The 12,014-nt window shown below is 41.3% G+C and overlaps 1 long non-coding RNA gene across 1 annotated transcript in view; it reads right to left on the reverse strand.

Annotated features, from left to right (window-relative positions):
* Positions 1-4,592, reverse strand: part of LOC138167788 (uncharacterized) — a 127,999-nt gene extending 123,407 nt beyond the window's left edge. Inside the window, exons 1-2 of the long non-coding RNA XR_011169963.1 lie at positions 4,286-4,592; positions 4,002-4,075 (exon numbers count right to left, since the gene is read on the reverse strand). This is a non-coding gene — a long non-coding RNA (uncharacterized lncRNA). The remainder of the gene's footprint in view (positions 1-4,001; positions 4,076-4,285) is intronic.
* Between the last annotated feature and the right edge of the window lie 7,422 nt (positions 4,593-12,014).

A 12,014-nucleotide genomic window follows, 5' to 3' on the forward strand; every position in this document is an offset into this window, starting at 1 on the left:
CAACATGTCAGAGCACTTCTGTGAGAAGGAACAGTTTGTTGCTAAATTGGAGGGATTGCTGAGCCAACACACACAGCTGGCAACAGAAGAGCAGAAAAGTTGTGTGGAGCTTCTAGAGACCCAGTGTATGGCACTGCATCTACTCATCTGGGTCAGAACATTCACAAACATCATGACCGGTTTGAGGAAAATGATGGGGAAATTTAGAAGCTACTACGTGGAAAAATGAGAACTCCACCAGATTCAGTCCTTTTTACTTCTGGTATCCACTTCCTCCTGACAATTTTTGGGCTCTCATTCCTAGGCCCAAGTTCATCATTCTCCAATGAGAAAACAGAGGCCAGGGAAGATTTCAGTTGTATAGCTTTCTCCTAGGAATCCCTTCTCATCACCATCATTCCATCAGCCTTGAAACACGGTCTTCACTCATCTCTGACCTTGCTTCCAAGCTAGGCTGTTAATCTTTCTGCACTTTTATCACCAGAATAATTTCTCTCAGGTTTTGCTCTCTCCACTACTCGTTTTTTATACTGTGCTACTTCTTTTCTTATTCATCCTCAATTAATGGTAATTGAAAACATTTTTTACTCTCATTAGTTATGCTTCAAGTCTATTGGTTATTAAAAATTATTGCTAAATCTCAAATGCAAGCCTTCTGACACACACAACATTGTCTTCATCACTTCATACTTGACTGCCTCTTAATTCTCTAGTTTAATTGACCTTAACATAGCATTTACCGAAAAAGAGGATATGAATCAAGAACTTGAGTCTTAAAGCCTTATTACACATTAGACAGAAAGGTATGACTCATCAGAGTACCAACAGAGAGGAATATCCATATGAAAAGGGATTCCAAGGAAGGAGGACCATCCTTACCAAATATCTACTTTCTAGCACTCCCACTTCCCCCTCCACATTGAGGGGGCAAAGGGAATAGCAAAATTTTCCTAATAACAAGTCATAGACAACCCAAACAAATTCCCACATTGGGCATGTCAGAAATGAGGAAAGCTGAGGACCACAGAATGGATGCATCTGAACTGTGGAGCTGGAGAATACTTGTAAGTGTTCCTTGGAAAGCAAAGGGGTCAAATCTGTCAAAACTTAAAGAAATTAATTTATATTATTTATTGGAAGGTCTAATATAAAAGTCAATCACATAAATGTCAGGAGTTAGGTAGACTATGTATATATCATCATGAATCCTCTTGAAAAAAATGGTTGGTCACTGTTGTTCAGTTTTTTAAAACTTTCAAAAATCATTTTCTTTATAATATTGTCATTGGATAGGTTTTTTCCTTGTTCTGCTTACTTCATTATGTAGTGATTCATGCAGGTCTTCCTTGGTTTCTATGAAAAAGTTCCTGGTGTGATTTTTTTATATAACAAGTTCTTTTTTTGTTTTTTTTTTGGCAGGCAATTGGGGTTAAGTGACTTGCCCAGGGTCACACAGCTAGGTCTGTGTGTGTATGTGTGTGTGTGTGTGTGTGTGTGTGTGTGTGTTAAGTGTCTGAGGCCAGATTTGGACTCAGGTCCTCCTGACTCCAGGGCTGGAGCTCTATTCACTGTACCACCTAGCTGCCCCTATAACAATATTCTTAAAAATCATTTTTATATACCGTAATATGTTTAGCCATTCCACAAATGATGGGAATCATCTCACTTTTCAATTGTTTGCCACCAGAAAAAGAGCTGCTAGTAAGGTTTTTGTACATATGGGTTATTCTTCTGTTTGATCTCTTTGCACCTAGTAGGAGTATTGCTGGGCCAAACAGTACGTGCAGAGGTTAATAATTTTCTCAGCATTATTTCAAATCGCTTTCAAGAAGGAGTGGTCCATGTGGTAGCTCCATCAGTACCAGGGGCCACCTCCACTCTTCCTGATCTCTATCTTGCCACTGGACTCAAATAGCTCCTGAGGAGAAAATGAGGCTGGGGACCTTGTACAACCCTGCCTCATTTCAATCCAAGTCTTTTGCAAGTTATTGCCGTATCTTTGTGATGACATGGTCCACTTTCAGAATGAAGGACAAACAGTAACCTGTGAGTAGTCTGGGATGCCTCACTGGTGACCCAACTGGCCAGTTCCAGGTAGGCACGTCAGCTCCTTCCTCTCCTCTCCCTCTGTCCACATGGCCTAACATGTCCTTGGGGTTTACTGGTTAGGCTTCGTTCTTTTTTTTTTTTTCAAGCAATCCGGGTTAAGTAACTTGCTCAAGGTTACCGGCCAGTTGTTTCTGGGTGTGGTGCTGAGTATCTGAGCCCGGATTCGATCCCAGGTCATCCCGACACTGGAGCCGGTGCTCTTACTCACTGTAGGCTTCATTCTTAAAGACCATGCCATAAACCCAATTCAGTGTGGCTCCCATGAACTGGCCAACAATAGGTCCCAGTCCAAGCAGTACTTAGTGGTATTAGTTTGGGCTACAGTAGCTCAGGGTGAATGTAAATACTGATTGTTTCTTTTTAGGCCAGAAACCCTGAGGGTCTTCCCTTTCCAGATTGACAAATAAGGCAATCTGGTTAGATAAAATGGGCCATTCCTACTTTCTTTTCTAAACCAGCATTAATCAAGAATGGGGCTTTGCCTCACTCCAACTGAGAAGTCCTAAGATTTTAGCTTATAAAGGTGAATGTCTCCCACAGTATGCTGGGCTATCTCCAGTCTTCCTAATTTATATCTTGACCCTAGATACCTCAGGTGATGGGTCCTTGTAGCAACAAGCACCCCGACATACCCAGGGTGGCTGCCAATACAGGTTCTCAGATCCGCTTTTCTAAAGGAAAGGAACTCAAAATCAAAGTTCATTAACAATCTTGCTTTAATCAATCAAACATATCATTTACCTAGTTCAGGGGAAAAGGTCAGCACCCCGAACTTCAGAATATACAGAGGTTACAAGCAAAAATTACAAGAGGACAGAGAAACAAACAGATCAAGCAGACAGGCCTCCACTTGTCCAACCATTACATCCATGCCTAGTCAGTTATCAGAGAGGGAAGCATCAACACCTGGGTTTTTCAAGGAAGCAGGGGGGGTTCTCCAAAGCTGCCCAGAGTCAAATCTGGTCAAATCACACAACACTTCTCAAAGGGAGCCCCAAAACACAGCCTCACATCAGATTTATATAGCCTTCTCCGAGGTCAGAGAACGTAACAATCCTCTTGACCAAGTGCCCAATCACCAAGTTCCTCCTGAAAAAAAAGCCTCCCAGCACAGGCTCCTAGTGCACTTAAGCCTATCAAAAGGCCTGGGGCAGGGAAGATCTTCCACAGTACAATCTTAGGAAGATGGCAACAACATAAATTTACATTCCCATTACAGTCCTGGACCCCTAAAAGGTAAAGACCATGTCTTTGAAAGCAACTGAGCCCCTGAATTTTCCCAAAATTTCAGCAGCCCAGATCATTGGCCAAGCCCAGCCCACCTACATCACTTAAGCAGCTGACTTGACATTGCTTTCACTGCTTCAAATGGCTCACTCCAGACTAATAGCCACCCCTTAATCCCAGCCAGATCCCTTCACTGTCCTTTCTGTAGATAAGATTCAGTCTCACCTTCTTTAAGTTGTAGGTTCCCTAAGAATCCTGCCCCTATACTGGACTTAAAATAAAGCTTGTTGTTTGAGTGCAAGAATTCAATTCAAGAAGACCCGGCCTCGTACAGGGGCCTTTTGGGGTTCCCAGGAAACAAAAACCCCTCTTAATGTTTGGCATTGTTTCACTTACACAATAGGGATCCTGTTTTTTGTGTTCTCCATGAGTGGGGAAAGGAGTGAAGGAGGAAAAGAATCAGGAACTCAAAATTTAAGAACAAACACCAAAGTAAATGAGAGAGATGGAGAGAGAGTGTGTGTGTGTGACAAACTGGTCTCTACAGTGCCCTTAAGCTCCAAACACGGGATTCCCGATGCCCACAACCTCCAGGGCCCCAGCACAGGCCACAGAACGCCTCCCACCTGAGCCGTTTTCCCGCGAAGCCCCCTCGCTGCGCTCACCTGCCGGGGCCGCCGGACCTTCAGCACTGAAGCCATCCCTTCCTCCTGCGGGCTCCCACCTGGGGGGGGCAGAGCTGGGGAGGAGAGAGGGGCATGAGGAGGGAGGCCCGAGCTGGGGGTCTGCCCTGGGGGGTGAGGGGGACCCCGAATCAGGGAGGGGCCATGGTGCTGGGGGAGGAAACAGTCATTTCTCTCCTGGGGGGGGAGGGGGCAATATCTCTTTAGAGACAAAACTGGAGACCAGACATGTGACCTTCTCAGTGGGGGGGTTGGGGGGGACGAACCCTGGAATCATCGAGGAAGGCTCCCAGAGGAGGGGATGCCGCCGAGGACGTCGGAGGAGATGAGGCCACAGGGAAGGCCGGGCTTGGCGAACACACGCCTGCCCTGGGACCCTGGGCACAGGGAAAGGCCAGAGTCCTGGAGGGGCAGAACCGGACGCAGGTCACAGAGAGAGGACGAGAATCCGCCCCCAGTCTCCTCTCACCTGCTCCTCCTCCAGCCCCTCCCCCCACAGGCCGCCCCAAACCCCTCTAAGTCCTCGGGGGCTCCCTCCTTTCTCAGGGGGCCGCCCCTCCCCTTCTCCATGAGCTTCCCAACCTGACCCCGAGCCGCGACCCCGCCCACCGCTGCAGGAAGGGATTGCTACCAAACAAGGAAGAGGTGAAGAGAAACAAGAGGCAAAAAAAAAAAAAGAAGTAGAAGCAGAAGAAAACAAAAGGCGGAAGTGACGTAACAAGATGGAAGTTCCATCCTTCCGCCCTTGGACTTAGAAAAATGCCCCAGAGGCGCGCATGGCCTTCTGGGAATTGTAGTATGGAGAATAAGGCCCCTTCTGCGCATGCCTGGCCGTCGGCCCCTCCCTAGACCTGGAATGGGGCCCAACCTCCCTGCCTGCCCCGCCCCTCCAGCCCTTCCTGCTAAGAACCCTGCTCCTTACTTCTAAAAGGCCAATCCTTAGGTAGAAGGACTAAATACTAAGAGCCAAGGTCTACTTGGGACTTCCCCCCCGTTCCTGGCCCTGTTAAGTGCTTTACAGACTCTCTCCTCGGATCCTCAGGGCAAACCTGGGAAGACGGTAGTAGCGTAGTCCCCCTTTTATAAACGTGAAGACGGGGGAAGTGACTGGCCCAGGGTCACACAGCTAGCAGGGGCCTGCACTTGGATTTGAACTCAGCTCCTCCCCACGCCACACCCAGAACTCCATCCACTGCATATGCCCTGACCCTCCTCTTAGGTTAGACAGATCTCTGTACCAGGGTCGGCACTATTTGAGGTACCACAGCTGGCAAACAACGAAAACTGTCCCAGTCCCCATACTTTCCTTTTAGTTTATGCAGATCCTGCTGATTAGGCCAAATGCAATAGCAAGCACCCTAGCACACCCAGGATGGCCTGCTAGCACTGGTCCTTTGATCTGCTTTTAAAGGAAAGACTGCTCAAAAAGGGGTCAACAATCCTATTTTAAATTAAATTCACTAGTTCAGGGGAAAGGTCAGTCCCCTGAACTTGGAGAAAATACAAGCAATTAGCACAAAGATCAACAGACAGGGCTCCAGCTGTCTGAGTAAAGTAATATTGTTATACACTTACATACATCAGTGGATCAAGGGAGCACAGACAGCTGGTAGTTGGGGGGCTCTGAACATACAGCTACTCAGAGTCTTGACCAGGAAATCAAAAGAGGCTTCTTCTCATTAGCAAATCCCCAAAAGAAAACACTAAGCTCCCAGAATATATAACAAAGACTTGGCCCCTGATTGGTTCAGAGCCAGAAGGCACAAAACCTACTGGACTCAGCACAGCTGTGAATTGTCAGGGTTCAAAGGAGATTAATACTTCAGATTTCACAACTTAGCCTGAACCTGGGAAATTGAACTCCAGAAAGAAAACAAAAATCCCACTTTGCTTGTGCTCACGTAAGCAGTGTCAGACAATGAAAATTCCCACACTGAGCACACCCCAAAAATGTATGTCTCATCCTTCTCACTGGTCCATTACCTCTCTCATGAGGTAGGCAGCATGCTTGCTTATTGATACTTTAGAATCATGGGTGATCACAGTGTTAAGTGAGTTTTAAGTTCTTCAGAATGACTTGTAGGTTACAATATTGAGCTTATAGTATAAATTCTCCTCATTCTTCAATGCGTCACGCCCACCCATATAAGTTTTCCCAGGATTTCTTTAGAACTCTGTCATGTTAAGACAAAAATAATATTCTTTTAAAATAACATACCATAATTTTTCTATCTTTCCCCAGCTGAAGTACACCCTCTCCATTTTTCCAGCTCTTTGTTACTACAAAGAAGAGCTGATAAAAATATTGTGTATTTTTGTGTCTTTTCCTTCTTTGATCTCTCTAGGATACAGTCCTACTAATAATTCAAAGGTCATATACAGGTTAGTGCTTTCTTGGGCAGAGTTACAAATTGTTTTGCATAGTAACTGGAGTCATTTACAATTCTCAAAACAGTGCATCAATGTGTCTCTTTTCCCACTCTTTTGTTAAATTAAACAATATGATGGATATGTCTGGTTCTGCTAATCTGAACATTTTGCTTCATACTTATCCATTTCATTTAAGCTGTTGGGTTTTTTTTTTCATAAAATTGAAAAAATACTGTCAAAAATATTGTTATTTCTTTATTGGTTGTCATTTTCTTTTTTATACTGGTAATTTAGTTTTCTATGTTCTTTTCAGTCAAATTAGCTAATGATTCATGTATTGTTTTGTTTTCAAAAAACTGGAACTTCACGTTTTAACATAGCAGTGTGTTTTTTACTTTCAATTTTTTTGATCTCTTCTTTTATAATTCAATTGTATATTTTGGTGTTTTACTTTTAAAATAATATCTTACTCCCCCACCCCCAATTACATGGACAACAATTTGAACTTTGTTTTTAAATATTTCTAAGTTCCACATTATATTACTCCCTCCCTTCCCTCCATACTATGTGGTCAGTAATTTGCTATAGGTTATACATGGGCAATCACATAAAACATATTTCTATGTTATCCATTTTTTGGAAGGAAGAAGGAAGGAAAGAGAGAAAAAAAGAAAGAAAGAAAGAAAGAGAGAGAGAGAGAGAGAGAGAGAGAGAGAGAGAGAGAGAGAAAGAAAGAAAGAAAGAAAGAAAGGAAGGAAGGAAGGAAGGAAGGAAGGAAGGAAGGAAGGAAGGAAGAAGTGAGGATACTTCATCAGTTCTTTCTCTGGCTGCAGATAGTATTCTTCATTATGAAACCTTTGGAATTGTCTTTGATCCATGTATTAAGAACAATAGCTAAGTCATTGATAGCTATTCATCATACAATAGTTGCTCTTACTGTATACAATGTTCTCCTGGGTCTCCTCACTTCACTCTTCATATGTTCAGGTAAATCTTTCCAGGTTTTTCCTAAATCATCTGGCCCGTCATTTCTTATGGCACAGAAATGATCTATTACAATCATATACCAAAACGAATTAAGCCATTCTCATATTGATGTGCATTCCCTCATTTTCCAGTTCTCTGTCACCACAAAAGAGCTGCTATAAATAGTTTTGCAAAAAGAGGTCCCTGCCTTCCTCCCCAACTTTTTCTCTTTGGACTACAGACCTGGTAGTGGTATTGCTGGGGCAAAGACTATGAAGAGTTCTATAGCCCAATGGAGTGAGAGAGCCAAAATAACAATGTAAAGGCAGAGACTTGCCTAGGTTCTCCCACAGCCATCTTCCCCTCACCTCAAATACCTTGAAATAGTGACTCTAACCAAATTCTAGGGCAGCAGAACCTACAAAAACATGGAGTGAAACAATTTTCCAGCTAAGACAAATGAGAACGTTGGCAGGAAAGGTCTGTCGTACCAGGTAAGAGTGAAACAAAGTCCAGTGCAGGCCAAGCCGACCTGGGTCTCAGGCACAGGGTGAAGAGGGTCACTAGCACACTAGCATGGGACCACAGGTACCTGGGGCCTCGTTACAGCTCCAGGGTAGAAAAGAGTGCTTGTGGTTGCTCTCAGACCAGTGCATAGTACAGGAGAATAGTAAACACACCTCTCCCTAGATGTTTCTAACTTCAAGGACTGGACATCTACAAGTCCCCAGAATTACTTCTAGAAACAGCTGCACAAAATCTTGAACTTTGAATATTCTCCTATCCCCAGAGTCCCTGAGTGGGTCCCAAATCAATCCACTTGTGAGGAAACTTAACCCAAATTGCTTCAGGTGTGCTCTGTAATAACTCCTTTGCTCACAACAACCCTTGTTGCTATTATGTGAATGGGGGAATTTAACTCAACTGTCCTGCACTCCATTAGTGTCCCTGCTTCCAGGAAAATCAATTTAGGGATCAGAAAAGACAGGTTTGTTGTCCTTAGTCTAAAGGCCTTCCCAACCTCAGAGATTTCTGTTAATTAATTCTTTGATGTTGAACAACATTATGAAATGCAAAATGGATCATTTTGATTACATTAAGTTGAAAAGTTTTTTTTGCAAACAAAGTCAATACAAATTAGATTAGAAGGGAAGCAGAAAACTGGGAAAGAATTTTTACAACTAGTGTCTTTGATAAAGGTCTCATTTCTAATAGAGAGAAGTGAATGAAGTTTACAAGAATACAAGTCATTCCTCAATTGATAAATGGTCAAAGGAAATGAACAGGCAGTTTTCAGGGGAAGAAATTAAAGTTATCTATAGTCATTTGAAAAAAAAGCTGTAAATCACTACTGATTAGAGACATGCAAATGAAAACAACTCTGAGGTACCACATGACACATATCAGATTGGCTAACATGGCAAAACAGGAAAATGATAAATGTTGGAGAAGATGTAGGAAAGTTGGAACACTTAATTCATTTTGGGTGGAGCTATGAACTGATCCAACCATTCTGGAGAGCAATTTGGAAATATGTAGACAGGGCTGTAAAAATGTGCATACACCCTTTGACCCAGTCATATCACTTCTAGGGCTGTATTCCAAAGAGATTATAAAAATGGGAAAAGGACCCACATTTGCAAAAATATTTATAGGGTCTCTCTTCATGGTGGCCAATAACTGAAAATTGAGGGGATGGCTGAACAAGTTGTGGTATATGAATGGAATGGAATACCATTGTGCCTTAAGAAATGATGAACAGGCAGACTTCAGAAAAACCTGGAAAGAGTTATATGAACTGATGCTGAGTGAAGTGAGCAGAACCAGGAGAACATGGTACACAGTAACAGCCTCAACTTGCTGTGACTGTTTTTGTAGATTTAGTCCTTCTCAGCAATGCAAGGACCTAAATCAATTCCAAAGAACTCATGATGAAAAACGCCATCCATATCCAGAGGAAGAACTATGGAGTCTGACGCAGAGCAAATGAGACTATTTTCCTTTTGTTTCTTTGTTTTGTTTTGTTCTTTGCTTTTCATGGTTTCCCCTATTCATGATAATTCTTCTCTAAAGCATGTCTTATGGGAAAATGTTTAATAGGAATATATATGTAGAGCCTATATCAGATTGTATGCCATCTTGGGAAGGGAAGGGTAGGGAGGGGGAATAATTTAAAACTTATGGAAGTGAATGATGAAAACTAAAAATAATTAAATTAGCTAAAAAAAACCTTAAATGTGTTACATGGGACAGGCTTCAGAAATAGAGTAGGGAGGACAAAGGGGACTAAGAGAATCTATGGTTATGTAAAAAAAAAATACACCAACAAAAAAATATTTTTAAACATAAAAAAGAAAAAATTACTTGTATGAATTTTCTGGTGCACTTTAAGTTGTGTGTTACTCCTGAAGACTCTCCCATATTTGCTACATTCATAAGGTTTCTCTCCAGTATGAATTCTGTGATGTACCAAAAGTTCTGAGTTGTGGAGAAAACCCCTTCCACATTCTTTATCTTCACAACTCTTCTCTCTCGGATGAATTCTCTGATGATCAGTAAGATGTGACTTCTTCCTGAAGCCCTTTCAACATGCGTGACACTAAGAAGGTTTCTCTCCAGGATGAATTTTTTGATGTAGAGTCAGATCTGAGTTGTGGTGCAAACCCTCCCCGTAATCCTTATATTCATAATACATCTGTCCAGTATGAGTTCTCTGATGTCAAATAAGTTTTGAGTCGAAGAGAAAAGCCTTCCTCCACTTACCTTCATAAAAAATGTCTCCAGTGTGGATTTTCTGAGGCACTCTACATTGTGAGTTACTCCTGAAAGTTTCTCACATTCACTACATTCAGAAAGATTCTCTTCAGTCTGAATTCTGTGATGCCCTGCACGTTGAATTTTTATCTGAAGGCCCTTCCACATTCATTATCTTCATAAGGTTTCTCTCTAGTATTATTCTGTGATGGATTGTAAGTTGTGTCTTGTGCCTGAAAGCCTTCCCACATTCACTACATTTGCAAGCTTTCTCTCCAGTATGCCTTCTCTAATGCACAGCAAGGTACTTCTTGCCAAAGAAGCCTTCCCCCTATTCATTAGTCATAAGTTTTATCTCCAGTAAATTCTCTGCTGTCTGAAATGAAGAATAAAGAGCTGATTAACCCTGCATTTTCCACCATTTCCCAAGGTTCTTCTTTGTTCAATGGTTTTAGAGCTTTTCTCTTGCTTTCTCTCTTGAGAAGGCCAGTCTCACTAGTCTTTCACCAAGAATCAAGGTATCTTATTTGAAAGTATAACTCAAAGGTAACATATGTAAATGATTTGACTGAGGATGAATTTACCTGGAGGGATGAATGAACCCTGACTCTTCTTTAACTGGCTGACATTTCAATGGAATAAGACTATTCAGGAAAAAAAAAATGACTTCGAGAAACTCTAAATGTATCTTCATCTTCTGAGGTGAAAATAGGAAGAGAAATGAATGAATGAATGAAGAGGAAGAAAACAGAGAATCGAATTTACAGTGAGGAAGAGAAATAGATATAGGAAGTAAACAGAATAAAGAAGAAATATGAGGGGGGAAAATGTGACAACAGTTGTCATAAATTTCCTCTAAAAATTCAGCATATCTACTTTGTAAGGAATTGATTGAAATTTTTAACAGTAAGACATGTAGGTGTTTTGGCCAAAAGAAATTATTAACAATTATCTCAAAAAGCACTCAACCTCTGATAATCAAAGAAATGAAATGAAAACAATTTGGAGGTAGTAATTAATAGACATCAGAATAGCAAAGATACTTTAAAATCATAAATTTTGGCAATTATATTGAAATAGATACTTATTAAACTGTTGCTGCCGTTGTTCTGAAAAGGAACAGTGATTTCAGCTAGAGCTACAAAACTGTTCAGATCTTTTGACACAATGGTCCTAAGAACCAAGTATGCTTCCTCAATATGCAACTGAAAACAAAGAAAACCTTCTCAATAAAATTTTCACAACAGCTTTTTGTGAAATAGCAAAATACTGAAAACGTATAGGTCTAGTGATGGGGTTATGGTTACAGAAGTCCTGTCATATGAAAATATTAATGTGCATTTATTAACATAATTTGATTAGCATAAAGAAAAACAGGATGACACATAACATGATAGAATGAAGAAAGGGGAATGAAGTTAGGATAAGATATTTTTAAAAAATAACAGCAGCAAAGCAACGTAAACATAAAAACATAACAAAAGAAAGTATTATAAGAGAACTAAGAATTTTAAAAAGTAATGTACTTATGTTAAGAGGGAGAATGCATTCATGAAAGTGAAGCAAGAAAATTGCCTGCTTAAGAGAAGGTAATTTTCACCGAACAGAAGAGAAATACCTGACCAACACTTCGGCAACAACTTTCTTTGAGAGTGTAGGTACATTTAAGCAAAGATATATATATAAAAGTAAATTCTTGATGTAAAAAATGAAGTTTGAAAGTCTCAGCTACCTCTATAGGCATGAGAAGCTTTTACAGGCCACTTTGTTCAACATTTTACAGGATCTTTGATCTAAAATGACTAACAGATCACTAATTGACAATTATCCATCTGCTTGTTTTTTATGTAGTCACCTGGACAGTTGCTTCTGGGAACACCTGCCTCTGGCATTCAAGATGCTTCC

Source organism: Petaurus breviceps, unplaced genomic scaffold, assembly GCF_028583685.1.
Source record: "Petaurus breviceps papuanus isolate PSGF00001 unplaced genomic scaffold, PetGlider_PUasm1.0 305, whole genome shotgun sequence".
NCBI classification, from domain to species: Eukaryota; Metazoa; Chordata; class Mammalia; order Diprotodontia; family Petauridae; genus Petaurus; species Petaurus breviceps.